Source organism: Gavia stellata, chromosome 11 (genome assembly GCF_030936135.1).
Source record: "Gavia stellata isolate bGavSte3 chromosome 11, bGavSte3.hap2, whole genome shotgun sequence".
Taxonomy (NCBI): Eukaryota; Metazoa; Chordata; class Aves; order Gaviiformes; family Gaviidae; genus Gavia; species Gavia stellata.
Window position 1 is genome coordinate 21460094 of NC_082604.1, and position 19834 is coordinate 21479927.

Below are 19834 nucleotides of genomic sequence, written 5' to 3' on the forward strand. Positions count from 1 at the left end.
CATATGGAGGAAATGATTTTGTGTCAAGAGCCACATTTTATCACTGACAAAAAGATTAGATCCTCCAAGATACGCTTGTCAAAGTATTATTTTCTGCAAAGTTTGGGCAGATTTGAGATAAATTTTAGCTTATTGCAAATGGGAGTAAAATGTTCAACTAAGTATGTTCTTTGGGCAAAGAAAGATGAAACTAATAGTACTAATGAGAATTAACGCGAAGAGCTATACTTCCAACTGTGTTGTCAGATTTTTGGCAAATTCTGCCAAAAGCAGTCCTGCTGCCCAGACTACCTGTTAATTTACGAAGCAGAAAAGGGATTGTTCAAAGGTGACATGATATCCAAGATATTATTTTAGCTCAAGAGTGATGAAGGGAAGTTCAGCACAAAATAATTGCTAGCCAGATAGTAGCTCTACTTTGAGGAAAACATTATCTCTGCAGGCATAATCACCAAATATGGTGGAGGAGAAGTGAAAACACCACCAAAATCAGAGTGATGGAGCAACCCAAGCCACGCCCCATTCAAGCATTTCCTTTTTTAACAAGTTCATCATTAAGTCCCACTTTAGCATGGCCTGTGAGAGAGAGTACAGTATCAGTGACATGTACACTCACCTGGAGATATGCTGAGCACCTGCTTATGGTGTCATGGACCTTTGCACTTCTCAGATTTCTGGAAATGTGTGGACAAATAGTCAGTCATATGTAATAAATATGCAAGGACGGACTGTGGAAACTTCCCAGGCTCTGAATCAACAATTAGACCCTGTTGAAATACAACAGAAATAATAGTTAAGAAATGTCAACTGAGAACCCCCTCTGACTTCTGGTGATTTCTGTCAAACCGCAGGCAGTGGCACTGCTGAGCCTTTGTACGGCTGTAGGGATTACTGCTTGTGCACTTAGTGCAGCATTTTGTGCCTGCAGATTAGTGACAAGTGTTTGAAGGTTTCAGGTCAGACTGAAAATGTTATTGAAGGAAACATTGGCATTGACATTATTTTACCTAAATATGAAAAAACAGGCTGTCGTGAATGAAGGTTTGCTTGTTTGACAGGAACACCAGTCAGGCAACTTAGTGGTAATCACGACACAGACAGTATGTATACACCCACCCGTACAGCTTGCAACATATGTAGAAATACTGCCTACAGAGCAAATTCCTATGATACATGAGTGACTCAGCAGAAGGTATGCTGAGTAGACATGTTTTTGTGGGTTTTTTATGAATTTTCCAGCTTCTAACACTCCATAGACTGATACTATCTACTGCTTTATAGCACGGGAGAGTCATCCTGGTTTCTGAGATTTAGAGTAAGTCATTGCAATCTACAGTCAGCATCGGAACTTCCCAGTCAGCATAGTAGATCATTACTTACAACCCAAAATTATATTTCCAGTGTAGAGCAAAACACAGTAAGATTACTTGATCTCAAGTCTGCAAGCACTACAAGGAGATGTTTAACTTTAAGCATGCCAATAGTCTCAGTTATTAAGTCTACAACCTACTTCTTTTTGTATCTTATGGTCAGTTGCTCTAACATTCCATTTGTGCAGCATGTGTAATAAATACTGGCTAAAGAACAACTAACAAATATCAGAAGTTGTTTTCTTAATTGCTCACAATGAACCAGACATATAACCATTGTCACAAACTGATTAGCAGCCTCTTAACGTCTTCAAAATTTGTCGCTACTTAAACTACACTAAAATTAAAAAGTTAAAAACTGTTTTAATTAACTCATGAAGAGTTAAACAGTTGGCAACTTCACAATACAGATCAATTACCTCCATCTTTGCTCCCATTTAATGCATGAGCATGCCTTGATTTAAGACAAATAAAAAGTATCAAAAATGAGCAGGTGAAACTCCCATTAAAGCTGATAAGCTGAGTTGGCCCGATATGATTTCCAATTATTTTTAATCTCAGTAAGAATTGTCTGGAAATACAGTGATTAACAAATACTTTTGCAAATAGAAAGAGAAGTTAATTCCAGTATTATCTGGATAATATAATTCTAGTAACAGCCATAAGTAGCAACCCTCACGAGTAGACATTCATTAGCCTCCCAACAGATGAGGTTTGTTTTTCCAATCAACAACCAAAAGCAGAAGCCAAATGGAATAGTGAAATGCCAAACTGATGTATATATATGATATTTGTTTGTTTAAACATTCGGTGAATTCCTCACAGTGTTAAATCCAGAAGGCTGGACTGATTTGCAAGTAAATTAACAAGACATGAAAAAAAAATTATATCTGCTCTGAACTTCATAATTATCCTTAGGTTCATAATGTATTATTAGAGGTTTCCAATTTGTATCATAAAACTTTTAAAATCTGTAAGTAAAATCTGTTGCCTGATGTTCCAGTTTGCCTTTTGGCTCAGTGAACAAGTTACAAAGGCTGAGACAGAAACAACTGCCACTGTTTGCAATGGGAGGTTCAGTGCCTCTGATGACTTTTTGGATGAAGAGTTTGAGGGCTTCCATTGACTTAAGCAGGTTTCAGATCAAGCATGAAAGTCAGAAATCAGTCATTAAACTTTACGTGCTTGCACTGCTCCCTGCAATTAAGCAAGCATTAATCACAACACATCAGTGCAATCAAGTGTCAAAGTCCAGACACTGTTTGACAGGGGCTGTTGAAATGTAAGTAATATACATCTGCTGATTTTCTCTAGATTCTTGTCTTATTGAGGCAGTTGAACTCAATTACATAATCACAGGGAACAGAAGCTCTGAAACAAATGAAAACCTAAAGCAGAAACAAGAAAAGAGGAGGTAGCTTGAAATGTGAAAAAATAATACTTCTGTGAAAGAAAGATGTGCATGTGTGCAGGTAACAATCACGGACTTAGAGCAGAAGTAAGGGACCCATGTCAAAAGTACATCAAGAGCTAGAATTTCTCTCTTTTTTTAAAAAAAAGTCCAACCTCTAACACTGTGCCCCAAATCAAATGCAGAGAAACTGAAATGAAAGTTATGCATTACATTCATCTCTTTTTTGTAGCATATTCTATGATACTGATACCAAATCCTGTTTTTAAAGGTATTGGTGGCTAAAGTCACAGAATAGTGCCTAAGAAGGTTTCAAAAAACATAAAAGTAGGTTAGGCATGTAAATACCTTTGCAAATTCTGCCCTAAGAAAGGGTGATAATTAGTACCACAAAAGAAGTTCTTACATATGCAAATGGAATTGTTTGCTGCCGCAACTAATTACAGATGTAACTCTGTGCTGAGTTGATTGTGAGTGAGCAATAAACATACAAATTTAAAATACTGGTGTTTAAAACTCCCCTCTTGTAATTGTAATGATCTGATCCTCCTAAAACTGGCAAATATATACATGAGGGACTGTGCGTACGTGTGTAGGAGAACAGTAAGTGGGAGAAAGAAATCCAGATTTTTCCATCTGTACAAAACGTCAACATACTGTCTATAAAAAGCCATCAACAAATTCCTCATAAGCACAATTCAGTCTGTCAAATTCTAACCTGTATCTTCACTGACAGTGAGAGTTAATCAAAGCTCCGATACAACGTTTCCTTAAGTTAAGAAGTTGTAAGGAAATGATGTAGCACTTTCAAAAATGCTGTAAGGTTTGGTTAATGCTAGATAGCATACATACAATCAGAAGTTTAAACAGAAGGTTAATAGTCCAGAAGATTGGTCCTGAAAAGTAACACTTCAAGCAGATGTGGTTGAACTGTCTTGTCGGCTCCCACTGCCAGAATGTGCCTTCAAATTTAAGTGACAGCTAGGGAAATAGATTATTGTCAGGCCTTTAAATGCAGGGTTCCATTTTTTTTTTTATCTTTCACTTCTCTAACTCGGTTTTTAATCTCATAATGCAAATTTGGTGCTTTGCTTCTCTAAAACTGAAAAAGTCTGCCTTGTGTTAGGAGTGATCACAAAGTACATCTAAAAAAATACAGGGAACAGTTTTTCTTCAAAATCAGTGAATTCAAATAACATATGGCATCCAAACAGTGTTTTAGGTCCTACAATCCAGAAGAGGTTTGGAAATCTCAAAATATGAGAAGGGGTTATCCCTAGACTGCATGGGTCATTTGGCACTGAGTGTCAAGATAAAAGGAAAAGTATTCCCTAACCAGAGCTAGCAGTGCCTTCTTGTAAGGGGTGGGCAGCAAAGAAACAATTTACAGTATCAAGTGGTCAGAAACTATCTAGAGTTTTTGACAAATCATTTGCTGCAAAGTGCTGTCAAAAAAACCCCACCAACAACAAGTAAAGGGAGGATATAGGACAGCAAAACTACAGGGAAAAAGTAGGTTAAGATACATAATAACTTCAGTAGGGGCAAATGGAGGTATCAAAATATAACAAGGGCTATAGTGAGAAGTCTAAGATACTGTAATTGCAGACTCTGAGCAGTAGTAGGTTCCTGTTGGTACCTAAAATGGGCCATAATCCTCTATATTCTACTTCAGAAATTGCATCTCGCGCAGCTGGGAGATGAAACAGTCATTTGGCCTCTTTAAAAGCAATGTTAGAAGCCAGAAAGAGCAGGAGAAAGTGGCAGCTTGGCTAGTGTCATATACAAGTCTTTTTTTCACAGGGAAAACATATTATTGCCTTCATGCTTTAAAATAACGGTTGTAGAGAAGAAAAATCTATTGTAAAGTAAGATAAGAGTACAAGAGCTGTTTAGCTTCACTGATACCAGAATGGAAATGCAGACACTTTTTTGTAATTTAGCTGGAAATAAGGAAGGCCATTACTAGTGAAAACCTGTAGATTCCTTAGGTAGAAAAATATACAGCATAGTTTACATTTTCAGTGGGGAGCATCCTTTGGTGCATCAAGCTGTCACGCAGCTTAGCAGCATGACACATCTTAGTGATTAAATGCTGGCTCCCTGGCAAAACCCAAAAAACAAAGCAAATGAATTTTTCAGTGGAGAAAGCCACTGTTCTCTTATCTTGTACAGTGGCTCTCACAGCTGAAAAGACACAGCAGCAGGATGGTAAAAATTGAAGTCTATCAGCAGGTGAACTGTAGTTTGACCATACCACTTCACAGGGTACCTCTATCTGCCTTCAGTCTCGCTCATCTGTTTGGGCAAAATACAGCATTACTTAAAAATTTTACTTCAGTTGTTGACTATGCTACATGCTGGACCTTGGAAAGCAATTATTATGGATGTCCACGTATTTTATTTTGAACCCCCAAAACAAGCAGAGTTAACTTAGTTACTCAGGTACATGAAACCAGTAAAGTGACCAACTGTCAGAGAGCAGCAAGGGCCACCTGCGTGTGGAAGGGAAGGTGAGCTGGGTGGTGAGCGCAGCAAGGAGCCGGCATGTGGAACGGCAAGTCAGGGTCAGGATCAGGGCTGGGGACAGGGATCAGGGTCAGGCACAGCCCAGCGATCACCCCGAGAGTCCTCAGTGGCGAGGCAGCTCGAAGCCAGGGAGCCCAGCCAGTGGGTCTGGGTCCAGGTCCAAGTTTGGAGGTCAGAGTCCGGCACAGACACAGCTGCAACATGGCTGCAAAGTAACACGGGGAAGGCAATGCTAAACCCTCAGCTTAAAAGCAACCGCCAAGGGAAAGGAGGGGTAGGCCCTCACTTCTGCTTTTCTTCGCAGTAGTTCTTGTTGGCGAAGGAGCTGATCTTGACCTCAGCCCACTAAACCCCTTAATTTAGCCAACCAAACTCCAGAAGGGCATGTGCTCAAGGCCCTGGCACAAACTCAGGCTTTGCACTTTGACCAGTACAAAAGCAGTTGTAGCATAAGGTGCAGGTCCATTTCATCATGCAGGTGCCTTGTCTGTGACTCCTAAGCTAATCTGAAAAGCAGAATTAGCTGTATTTCTTGAGACGTTCGCACTTATGCCTCAGCTTGTTCACCATTACCGGTCCCCACCAGTACGTTGCCATCTGAAAAGTCAGCTTAGGTTTACTTCAAATGGTACAAAAAAGTATTATTTTTGGGGGTGACTTAGTAGCGTTTATACACCTTTGTTTTCTTTATGCTGTTTGCAGTTCCGAAGGGGTCACATTCAGCAGCTGACCATGAAAAATATTCTTAGATCAAAGAAAGCTACTGGGAGTTCAGCGCGGGAGCTGCAGTCACATGGGGGCTGATGAAACGCACGCGCTGACACTTGACAGGATAGCGATTATCCCGTAGTTTAATAATAACAAGTTAATCATCTTAGAGTCATTATTCATTCCCAGGCACACACTGTACTCCCATATTGACATTTAAAAAAAAAAAACACAACAAAAAACACACCAGAGGACATTTCTACAGGACAAAACATACTTGAAAACTTAAAAGGATCCTGTCAGTGAAATGTCCTAGAACACAAAACAAACAGAAAGTTGGTGTACTTTTGTGCTACTTCATGCTAGTCACCCCAAATAATTTGTGATATAATTGCATAGACTTTTATTTAGTAAATTTAATAATACTGTGTATGTAAAGGTATAACTTAGTCTTGGCATCATATGAACACACTGAAGTAGCGCCAGCAAAAAATTCCCCCCCACCAGTATCTTCCTGGGTTGCAAATGTTCCTGTGGGAAATCTGTCTTTGATTCATCTTTAGGTGACACACCTAACTGTGACTTCCAACAGTGTTGTCAGCGCCAGGTGCAGCAGTAGCTTTTAGTATTTTCTATCAGGATCATCTGTGATTTGAGGTCACAACTACTTTCACGTACACTACCAAACAGTCCAGAGGCTTTTAATTTTGTCTGAACCTCTCTGAACTACAGGTGGGATATGAGTACTATGGGAGGTTGCAATGGACAGTAAGTGTTTGATTTGGGCATTCTCAGTCTGCAAATATTCCTTAAAAATGTGTCTGAGTTCGATGGACCCATCTAGCCTACGGGGAGACTGCCTCTTCCCATGGAAGCAACTGAGCCTCTTTGGTGAAGATGGTCCTACTGGCACAATATGGCAAAAGGAAAATGAGAAAATCACAGTAAGGAGCTCTGCCTGTAGCCCAAGCAAAGACAGTCAGACACTTAGTGCTCCCAAGAAGAAAAGACCAGAACAGAAAGTCATGGTGTCATCAAAAAGTAAATCTGGAAGGAAAGACACAATCTGCAAACTCACAAACAGTGAAGGAAGACATTATTTTTTGAGTTTGTCTTCACTTTAGAGTTAGTTATAGACCATAGAATCATAGAATGGTTTAGGTTGGAAGGGACCTTAAAGATCATCTAGAGAAAGTTAATTGCTGTAGTTTATATTCTAGTACAACCTGACTTACGAGTTTAAAAGTCTTTTGGGGGTACTCACTCGATGTAGATCTATACAGACTCATCTTGAAGGTCAGACTGGTCCCAGATCCTGTCATGAGTCTGAACTGCATTTCTTTGGAGTTCACTGTACCCCAGCCAAGCGCTAACAGCCAGCCCAGTCCCTGCTGCTGCTTCATAAGGCACATACAAAATGCACTGAAGTTAATGGGAGTTTGTGATAAGGTCATGTCCTGATGCTAATAGAAATAAATTATTCGCTGAAATATATTTAGCCAAGACTTTGTCCAAGTCTTCAAGCAATGAGGTTCAAATAGTTCCCTGGGAGAATTTTACACTCTATAGTTAATTTCTGTATGAGAGTTTTTATCTTAGTATTCAGCCTAAATTTTCATTTCTTCATTCCGTCTCAGAACATCCTAAATAATTCCTCTTCCTTCTTGCTCCTTATCCCATTTGTAGATTGTTGGCAAGTTCTTTGATTCTCAACCACTTAACCTTCCTTTCACCAACCTATAAATATTGATCCATTCCAATCTTCCCTCTTTCATCTATTCAAAAATCCCTCAGTAGTTATTTCTGCTGTACACTGAATGACCTTCAATTTGTTTGTTGTAATGAGCTACCTAGAAATACATGTATTCTATCAGAGTTGTATGGAGATGAGCAATTACCTCCTTATTCACGTTGCATGAGCACAGGCACTCCAACAATTTCTCAGTCCTTCACATTACTGTTTTCCAGATTTGTCCCTCACAGTATGTACAACCTGAATTCTTTTTCTTGAGACAGATCAACTGGCATTTTCCCAGGTTGAATCCAATTTCTGTTGCATTTTATCAAGTTTTTAAGGCTTCCAAGAAACAGACTGTTTCCCAGTTGCTTTCCATCCTTTTTTTCATAACTTATCCAAAGTCCATCCAAAGCACAGTGAGGAGGTTTCATTAACATGTGAGTTACTTCTTTGTCTAGGTTCTTAGTGACTGTATTTTCCCAGGAGCTACCAGTGATCTCTACTGCACAATTAGTCACCTTATTCTAACCCAGCATTTGCCCATTTATCAAACTGGATCTTGATGTTACTCTTGACTCACTGTTAGCTTAGGAAATAAACAACTGTTTGGCTTACATTAAAAGGTAACATATCAATCGAATTATATTCCAGGAATGGAGACAACTACAATTTTGGTGTATATATGCACAGATATATTTATGAAAATGAGTATGATTCACTGCACAGATTATAATTTTATATTTCATACTAAAAATTATTTCAATCAGTTTCTAGTAATATAGTAGATACTGCAGCAACTGCTGCCTGTAGCAATAGCTCGTGCAAGCTCGCAGCATTAGACATTATTATAATATGCTATGCAACCACAGTATAAACTGCCCTGGATGGTGAACTAGAATCGTCAAGAACTTTCTGCAAATTCCTAATAACAAAAGTTGTCTCAGTAGTCATAGAATTACTTCCATTTAATATCTATGTACAAAAGAAGCCTAGAAGTCTGTTTGAGGGAATCATTCTTAGATCAGTTGTCTGTTGAGAAGAAATTTTCCTTCTGCATTCCAGCCAGAGCGAATGAGATGCCATTGAGCTTTTGGAAGCAGAGCCCATAGCCACCTGCATCTTTCTGGCCTTAGTCTAAGTCCTTTTTGGGATTTAGACAAATAAGACATCATGTAGCAAAATCCCACTGTTCAAGGCTTACAGCACCTGCTAAAAACATCTGGTTATTGCTATTTAGCTAGAGCTCAGACTCTTTTCCGTCTCATGTGTTTCTTCAAGCTCGTCCTCACAAAAGGTCACAGAATAGAAGAAAGCCCTCCCTTTTTGTGACCCTTGTATAATCCTATCGATTTACCCTGCGTTCAACCCAGTTAATTTCAATTTAGCCTTTTATGATTTGTCTCCCTCAAAGTTAATAAACCTATGCTAACCGTTTTAGTTCCAGCTATTATTTGTTTGTGCCAAACCACAGGGGAGAAGATGAATGGTGATTCCCAGTGCTGTGCCTCTAAGCGATGCAGCACAGAAATCCCAGCCCACGGCATGGCAAACCCTGGTGGCTTACACAGAGCTGGAGGCAGCTGCAATGATGCTGGTGGACTGTGCAGCTGCTCTCGGTACATGACCACACTGGGTGCTACCTGTGGTTGGTTCGTGTCACCCAGTCCCCTCGGGAACACCTGCCTTATGGCTTGATAGGGGATTCAACTTAAGTATGATGAGCTCTCTGGGCTGTGACATAATTCAGGTTCTACACATCAATATACAGTTTGATCTATGATACATCTTTCAATTTCGATATGCCTTTTACACAAAATTCCTGCAGGGAGCTCTCTGTGGCAATAGGTGCACCATTAGGAGAAGCCATCGCTACTGCTGACCAGCACTAGGACATTCAGACAGCGCACAGAGCACTGAGGTCTTGACAGCGATGTAGCTGCTTTGGTGTGGTGCCAAGTCTGAGGTAGTAACGCCAGCTTCACAGGCAGACTCATTAGTTCAGGAACATCGCGTTAGAGAAATTACACTGTTTTCAATTTCATAGTGGGGTGTAGATGTGCCCTTCATGACGTCTGCGCCTGGGAAGTTCTCTCCTGGCTGGCACCCTCTTCTGCTGTTGTACTTCTTTGACTCAGATGTAACAACAGAACCTACGGATTTCATCACGTACAACACAAAAGAGATCAGGATAGATCAGGATAGATGACAATGTAATCTGTAAACCTCTGGATGAAGCATAGGTTTAAGTGATACGTTGAGCGGGATGTATTGTTAAGGAATGGCCTCTGCACTCTCTTGTGACCACACCCTGAATGTATTTTGCAATGTTCTGGGACCTCCTCAATGCTGAAATTTCCATGAATTCTGAAAGTTATGTCACTCTCCACAAGTTTTCTGGTAATATTGATACAGGAAGGTCAGTATCTCATGATAACAAACACTACTGAAATCACAACACTTAGGGCAGCAATGAATTTAGCCCAAATGCATTAGTCCACAGTTGTATTTTTCAAAACATTTACAGGAAGCTGTACCCATGCCTAATGACATATAATGTGGTGTTCCTTTCTGTATAACCTGAATGTTCTCCCTAAAATTCAGTTCCAGTGGATATCTGTATCATCTATAACTTTTTCAGCCAGCAGTTATTTCACCTCATGTCTGACTTGGAGGTCTGTGGCTTAGAGCAAAAGAAACATTTGAGGAAAGATAATCTCAGAAGTATGGTATTACGTGGCAAAGTAGGTCATGCTGTGGCCTCCATGTTACCCCTATTTCAGCTAAGGCAAACATTTTTCCAAGAAAAATAAATACATAACTGTAGATCCTGTACCAATATTATTTTAATTAGATTTGTAGCAAAGAGAAAGCACAATATATGATTGCTGACTGACTCAAAAATAGCTTCAACTACAAATAATAAGAAACAGGTTAGAGCAGGGCATAGTGCCTGGAGATTTTGCTAGGCAGCAGATCAAACAGCTGAACTCTTGACAGACTCTGCAGCTTTCCTTTGCCTGCTGTTTCCTGAAACAGCGAATTCGGGAGCCATTTGTGAGTTGCTGGCCAGTTCGTCTTCACAAACCATTAATGTGACATCTGAACTTGCAAATGTCACAATGGAAACAGCTACCATTAAAAAAAAAAAAAGAAAAAAAAAATCCAACTCAGACCTTTCCTGTTTCTCAAAGAACAGTTTCATTGTCCTTTTTGAAAGGTTTTTGGAATGTGCATTTCAGGTGACTGACAGGCCTATGTCTGACATAAGTTTGAGTGGAAAAAATCTATATAAAAGCCCATAATATGTTCTCTTACAGTTATTCTTTGACTGAATAAATATTTTTATCTGATCAAGCATCAAATGCAAAGGGCTATTTCCTGAGTGCTTGCTGAGGGCTTTTAAATTTTCTTTTATTGAGAAAATTAGAACAGCACTTGTAATATCCCACAGTTCCCCAGGGAACTAATGCATTTTACTCCAGAGAGAAGCACAAGGACCTAAAGCTCTACAGGCATGCATTTTTTAAAACAATTTTACTCCTTGATTTTGTGCCTTAAGGAGTCCAGAGTTCAGAGCAGCCTTTTGTGTGCCACAACAATGAAGATACCAGCTAGCGACATTTATAAATCTACTATTAATTGCACATGTTTGTATGCCTGGGCTCTAATGCATAAGGCTTTGAATCACATCTCTAACAAAGTTCAAACTAAAACATGCCAAAGATGAGAAGGAGGGTAAATCATCATATAGGGATAAAGAGCCAGGTGCTCTCCTGGCTGCCAATTCTGCAAGGCTCTGCTGATTGATCAGCGAAACCTGAGGCTGAGAAGGGTTACCTGCAACACTACTGCTGCTATTCTTGTTCCGTCTAGTGTCACCAGGGCACTATTTATCTCCAAAGCAGTCTTGTTAATGCTGGCTCCCCAGCTGTGAAAAGCAGGCGAAGATGCAAACAACAAGAGCTCACCGCTCTCTTGCTCATGAGCAAATTCTTAACAGGAGCCCAGCCCCAGATCTAATTTTAGTCAAAAATTCCCTCTCCACTGACTGTGAAGAGGGATAGGGGAAATCTTACCTGACTCAGAGCTAGAATTTGATGGAGATTATTGCCTGCTGGAGACACAGAATATAATTTTGCTGTAGGTACTTTAATCTCTGCTTTTTGGTTAGTCTGCATCTTTAAAAATATTATCAATGCTCTGAAACGATTAAAAACAGGCTTCTAAGAATATCATTAGATGCTTCTCAGGGCAGCATCCAGTCTGACCTGTTGCACAGAGCAATAATTTACAGTTAAGGGAGGTGAGAGCTCTGAACTTTTCAGAAGACTTTGTATACAATAAATCCCAAAAGAAATGTATACATTCATATGGAAAAGAATTATATATGAAAAAAATTAATCTTGTATATCCACAAACTGCCCTGTTTCATTTAAGTCTCTTCTTATCACTTTGAACTAAAACCAAACTGTTCTGATTATCAAGATGGAGGCATTGCAAAAAACCCAAATTCTTATAAAAATAGTACTGTTCTCATACAGCGCTTGCAATCAGCAAGTCTCAAAGTAATACACAGAAGTATGATTATCCTCCATTTGTAGATGGGAAAATTGAGGTACACACAGAGGTGAAGCCACTTGCCTAAAATCCTCTAGTGGGTCAGAAATCTCAGTGAAAAGAGCAGATTTCAAAGCCTTTGCAACAGCTTGATGTGTCGAAGAATTCCAAAGAGAAGTCACTGATATTCAGGTCCATTCATAACCTGAAAATGAAATTCAGGTTCTTGAAGTACCCAAATACTCAAAATGAGCATCTGGTATTGCCGCTGAAAGTTATCCTCCTTAACTAGGTAGAGAAACCTAATGTGCTAGGTATGTTATATGAAACTAGTAAACATTAGTGTTTGCCTTGAAGAGATAAAATTATAGTCCTTTTTGTTATCAAAAATTCTTTCTTACATCTTAAGAGTTTCACAGTTTGGGCTCCCTTGCTATTAATTACATATCTATTTCTTAAAGTTTTCAAGTAACAGCTACTTCAGAGATCAAAGCTGATCAAAATAACAGGGGGTGCAGGGAAGGAGCTGTATTCTCTTTAGCACATTCCTGTGGTTTTGATCAAAGTATGCAAGAATCACATTAAGCAGAGACTGAATTTCATGGGATGCAGCTATATTCAGCTGACAAATAGAAAAATAATCTCCTCTAGTTTATTGGATACATAAGTCTGTGTTTATCCTCTTTCTGTCTCTCATCTCCATTTTATCCTACAAAGTGTTCATTATATATGTGCAAACTGAATGGGTTCAGGAGTGTTCAAGACTAGAATCTAGCCCATAAACCGATTAGGGTCACAATTGCTTTCACTTTACCTTCTGCATTATGTTCTCAATTGCCAAACTCTGTAACCACCAAAGCACAGCTGTAACAGCACAATGACGAGTTGCGTCAAAGGTCCTTGTTAATATTGGAGAGTAATTGTTAATTTAGATGGCCCCAGGCTTTGCTTTTGTGACCAGAAGTATTACCTCTATGCATAAATCCACACTTTGAGGGCAGAATATAATGCTTAGATATGTCTTGTATTGCTTCGTAAAGGGTCCAGAAGGCTGTTGTCATATGTTTGAAATGGAAAAAAAAAGCATTTATATGACTGCTCAGATTCACCTAAACAGAAAATTGACTGCCAAGCAGGTAAAATAGGTTTTTTAAGGCTATGTTATTTTCCAGTGCCAAATGTTCGCAAATAGACCCTTCAACAGAAGCAAGGAAATCTATAGCTATCTTTAAATTTTTTGGTTCACATAGGATGATTATATGAGAAAGTAGCATTCATATAAGATAAACCAGATTCCCGAGCAGTGTAATTACATCAACACAAAAGATTTCGCATATCCTATTATTTCAGTGAGAAGAGTAGCTTGTTGCCAACTAGATTAAAATGTTTCTAACAATGTAACATAAAATGAAAAAAAAACCCCACTCGAACGAAAAGAAACGTAAGTTTTTCTGCACTAATTTAATCATAGTAGATTAAATTCACATTTTAAATTCTACCAGTGCAATTCTCCAGTAAAAACAAGACTGTAAATAAGTATGTTCATTAAAAACATGGAAAAATGAATGGAATACCAATTAAGTGAAACACATGGTCAAGGGCAAAGTATATGTATCCATCAGGCTTCATAAAAACTCTAATCTATTCCTAAAGTTAAAGAAAACAAACACATGGTCAAGATCTCTAACATTTTTGTAAAAACTAGAAGTCTGAAGACTTCATTATTAGAAAAATAGAGAAGTCCAATTTTGTGGTATTAGACCAAAGCAATAATTCTTGCAGAAAATATTTTTTCTTAAAAAAAAAATTATTCCAGTTTCAGAGTAAAAATAGCATTTCAATATTTCATGTGAAAACTAACTAATTTTTTTTTTTTATTTTAGAAAAATGGGAGACAATTTCCTTCAACTTTTTATTAGCTGAGAAGCAGCTGTCTGGCCCATCTCCATGCGACCCCCCAGGCCAGCCATTCTTCAGGAGTTGCTCAGTATCAGGCCAACTCAGCTTGCTCCCAAGAACACAGAAGTCCTTTGAGCGCATGGCGCAAGGTGGGGAATCATGTGGGATGTGCCCAGCATCATGGCACGTGGCACTGGAGATGTCCCGCCTGCTTAGGGCTACATGACAGAGGCACCCTCAATGCATTGGGATGTGGTGATGATGTGGAGATGGGGGCTAGAGTCCTGCCACGGTGCTGTGAATACCTAAATTGGGTTTTTAGCAGTGGCTTGAGAAGGGGAGGCATGGATAATTCTGTATGCTGGCATGCAGAATGGTTATGTGTTCTGTGCCTAAAACTCAGGGAAAAAACCAGCTGGGCAAAGGGTGACCTCTGGCCGGGGCAATGCAGGATGTGGGATCCAACAGCTGCACTTGGGCAGGGTGCCCAGCACCAGGCAGATTTCCCTCCCTTGCCTGATTTCTGGGGAGGGTGGTGCCATAGTACGCAGTCCGGCCAAACGTTTACATTTTGACATTATCAGCATTTTCCAAAGGAAACATATTCCTCCAAAAATTTTCAATGAGCTCTTATTATGTGCCCATATTGAAATGCCAGCACAGCCAAACTGCACTTTTCTAATTTCATTTTATCTGTGCACCTAAATTCTCCCTCTTCCATTTGGGATCTCCTCCTCTTCCTCTCCTGAACTCGACTGTGACAGTTGTTATACAACACTGCAGTGCTCTTTTGCCCTCTCAAAGGCTTTTATTAAGTGGTAGATTATTACTTATTTATAGTTAGATAGCTACTCACTTATAAAGGGCCTAATTCTGCTTTTACAGTCCCCTTAACTGTGAGACACTGCATAGAAAATACATAAGTGATGAATAAATGGGGAGAAAGATAAGGTCAAGCCCAAACTGATGAGGTTCTCTAGAATAAAAAGCAATTATATAAATAGAAGATTATATTTTCTCATTAACAAAGTTCTTTCATTTTCTTTCTGAGGCCTTGAATCTCCTATTCAAGTCATTGTGAACTTTTGTTTTCAGTGCCTAACTTTGGTGTTTCTCAAAAACTTTTAATAAACAGTTTAGCTTGCAACTTACTTGCTGGCAGATGGAGAGCGCTGGGACTAATATTAGTGGGCAAGGGATGAAAACATTTCTCAGGCTGAAGAGCTCTCTAAAGATGAGTACGCCTGTCTTAATGCCTAGTGGCCAAATTCTGCTTGCAGCTTTCTCAGCATAAATCAAAAGCAACATTATCACAATCAGGGGTATTAGAAAGGTAAAATCCTAATAAATGAGAGGAAGATAAAGCCTCAGGGGGTTTTAAGAAAGTGGATTAGTTTAGGTAATTTTGAGCAACTGTTCTCAAGAAAGCACTTGGGGACAGTTAAGTTTAATTAGGCTACAGCTCGTCCTAGCTGGGGGGTGGGGGATGTTTTTGCCACAAACCTCTTTTCTTCTCCTCTCACATGTACCAGTGAGTAGCGCTGATAAACCGCTGAAAATGCTCCCGTTTGACAACAAAGGAAGGGAGAGGTGACTGGGCCTTTCTATAAAAGGTGCGAGTAGAATCACCCTTGTCAGTTTTGAATTAAGTGCAGCTAAATTTTACTGCAAGAGGCAGGCTTGGATGGGAAGCAGTACTTGTATATATGAGCTGATCTGAAGAATACACTTTGTGTGCCTTAAGTGGCATTGGTAGTGTGAGAAGAGCCGGGATCATGACTACGCCTTTTATCCAACCAGTATTTCAGCCTGGGGATCCCCCAGAGTGTTTTGTGCTCTACCAGGCTAAGACTGTATTCTTTGCATTTCCCTACTGGGACATTTATGAAAATGCCATATTTACTGGCTGGAACCTTCACCGCTATTATCTGTTTGGAGTCAACACAACTACAGGAAGAAAACTGCAGCAAGTGTACAAAGCTTAGGAAGAGGTTTCAGGTTGCTGGGAGATTTTTTCAATTATTTTTAATTTATTTGGGTTAAATTTTAATCAGGCAGAAAAATGTGAGTCTAACAGCAGCCAGAGTTAATTATATTTTGTATTTTCTATATTCATGCACAGGTTTTTTTTTAACATGGTGTCTTTGACATGTTGCATTTGTGACAACAACGTGCTGGAATGACTCAATTTCGTACATTATTTATTGACATTTTTTTAAACTGTACATTCCTTGAGTCATTTTCATGTATAATTGAGCTTAACTTGCATTTGGCTTATGCTGAATTAGGAAATCTTGTATTGGATCAGGTCAGATTTATACGTGCTTGGCATCTCAATAAGAAGCCAATTCTAGGTCGTTACTAATTTTTAAAATATCCTTAAATCTTATTAAAATGAAATTGAGTTGCTGTGATTTTAAAATCTAAACTTAGGGTTTGAATATATGAAGACAGGGGGTAAAACTATCTGAGTAAAACTTTCTGAGTATTTTCTTACTTTCTTTTGAATTATGAAGTTCTCCCAAAAATCTTTCTGATTATATTGTCTGGTTTAAAAGTATTTGTGCTAGTTTTAAAGAAACATCAGAAAACCAGTAAACTTCTAGTAAAACAAACAAAATATATTCCAGGCCTAACTGTAACCCTAATACTATTAGGCACTCTGAAGCATTTGCTGAGGAAATCCATTTAGATGCCTAGAGATTCTACAATACATAACACTGCATACATATGGATAGCACCTTCTTCTATACCCTTGCAAGGGCAGCTGGTCTTGCACAAAATGGGACAAAGAGCAGAAAAATGGGTGCATAGAGGGTGCTAATTTGGGAAGATGTGAATTTGCCTTCCCAGTCTTACTTATCACACAAGCTCTCACAGTAGTCACTGAAGTATCCAAAAATAGGAGTTCGCAGCCCTAACTATAGCCTTGTAAAACAACTAGAAACTTATAACATCTCTCCTATTAGAAAGACTTGCGGTTTAGAAAGCAGATGATTTGGCACAGCACATTTCATCCACTTTCAATAAGCTGGCAGAATATTTCAAAGCACAGCGGCGCTCAGCAATACAGTTCTATCATTTTAATTATAACTCATCTCAGGTTTTATCACCTCAAATCCTTTTGGCCTAATTTGGATTCATATTGACATGCTAACAGGAAGCAGGGACGATGGGGAAAGAGAAAGAAGGAGAGAAGGAATTCTACCAGATGTTAATGTTCATGTCAGCAAACATTCCCAAGTCATGCTAGCATGCGGCATGACCCTGTACCACCAAAGTGTAAATACAAAAAAAATAAAGAAAAATAAGAACATTAGTAACAAAGGCAGCACTTGGGATTGTCACCATATTTATACTGGTGTCAGCATTTCTATGGGACATAATTTGCTTTCTTTTTTTCATTATAATCAGATCTTAAACACTTCCTCAGTTCCGCAACGTGAAATTTCAGTGCCAGCCCAGCAGAAACTTCGCTTATAAAAAAATCTGGAAAGTCAAATCTGTTCTGAATATTAAATAAAGCACAGTTATTAAACACTTTAAAGCAGACTTATTCTGATAAGCAATCACAGCACCTTCTTGTTCAACAAGGCTGCTGTCTGATACGGCTGATCACTTAAATGCTAAAAGTAAACTTTTGCTCTCCCATACCTCCTGGAATTGATGCATCTAAGAGGATGAAAATTTGTTTTTATTACTGCTTTGTACAACAGCAAAATGACTACATTTTCATTATCTCCTTTTGTAGGGTCTCCCTGAAGGCACTGGGGTTGCATAGGTCTAGATGGCTAAAGAGTCTAGCCTCCAGAAATTTTGTTCTTGGCAATAACATACGAAAACATATTTGACTTTTTTTTCCTGACCTGTCACTTCATAAAAGATATTTTAGAATCTAAAGTGAGTGCATTTGATACAGAAATCAGTAAGACTAAGCAAACAAAGCACCAACAGTATTTATTTAGAGCAGAATTATACTTCAAAGGTTTTTTGTTCTGCATCACTGTAACAGTAAAAAAACATTTAACTGTAAATATTAGTGTTAAAATGTTTATATTCTGGGATTGCAGATTTCTCTGCAATATGGTTTAATTTTTTTCAGATTGGAAGTTCAAAATTCCTGAAAAAGTATATATCAAACAATGATAGTGAATTTGCAGAATTTGCAAGAGTTCAGGATGCTGAGAAAAGAGCATTTTTGAAATCTGGCCATTGATGTCACATGAGATTTTGAAAATTAGGCCCTGAATTTTTTGTTTCAGCTTTACAAAGCATTTATGTGTCTAAAGATGAAGAGAAACAGCTAGGGAGATTTACAGAAGCACCTAAACATTGGTTGTTAGTCAATGAAAATTAAGCATATAAGGCAGTGAGATGCTTCTGTAAATCATACTAGATGTCCAGCTGCATATTTAAAAATAGAAAACATTTATAAATCAATTCCTTTGAAGCTACAACCTCTCATAAGCCATATCAGCTATCTGGCATCTCAGTATCCAGGGATGGATTGCTCTCAGCCTGGATCCTTATTTTAAAGGTGTCCTTTACCTGTATGATGGACCAGTGAAACACAGATGTCACTACATTTCTATACTTTTTTGATTGATTTCCCCCCCAGGACAAATTATATGTTGTTTACCATCACATTCTGGAAAACATATGAAAATATGTTCTCCTAAGGGATAGTATGTGAGCTACAATAACCTTTCATATGTCACTGAAATATGGTGAAGTATTTTGAGATGTGTTCTTCACTGAGATTTTATATTCATGTAAAACCAGGTAAAAATGACCGTGATTTGAGATTAATTTTCCCCTAATATAGAAAGGGCTTTTTCCTGTTTCACTTTCAGCTTACTCATGTGTTGTCTAATATAGACTTGCTAGGAATATACAGGGAGATGGCACATGTTTTGCTTGGAACAGATGCAAACTTGGATCTAAAATAAGAGGTGTGTTTTGTAAGTTGTTACTGATGACATATGGGCATGACAAATTCAGGACAGATTGTCATTTAACACCACCAAAAACCTTACCCTTCAAATGAGGCTGGATATGACCCTAACTGACAGTATCACCGCCTGCACTCATGTCGTTGTGTCCAGGAGGAATTGTTTCAATTCCTTTGGCATTGTGACAAATTCACAAGATCATATATGTCATTTAAAAGAATGACTTTGATGACCTTTCTACTGCTGCAAGTGCCCTTGCTCTTGTGATGCTATGTATTTCTTTACGCTCAATTGTATCTACACGTGTACAGCACACGGCTTGCACACAGAGACAGTGACAAGGGAGAGGAGAGCACAAGATCCTCAGTCCTCTGTGATACTGAGGCTTACACGAGTAATTCTGACATCGAACATCCTGATGATGACATCCCCAGTATTTCATTTCTAGTTTTATGTGGTATAAAGCAAGTGAGAGCCACTCTGCCTTGACACTGGCAAATGATGAAAGGAAACCTCCTATAGGCAGTGTTATGATCAGTCTTATTGGCAGCTTAGAAATGCCGATTAGAAGAAAGGTTATTAGGCTTTAGCTGCAAATCTGAAACTTTTTGCTTGATAGACAGTCACCGTTAGGTGACTATGGATTAATGATGGGAGAGATGGCTGCTTT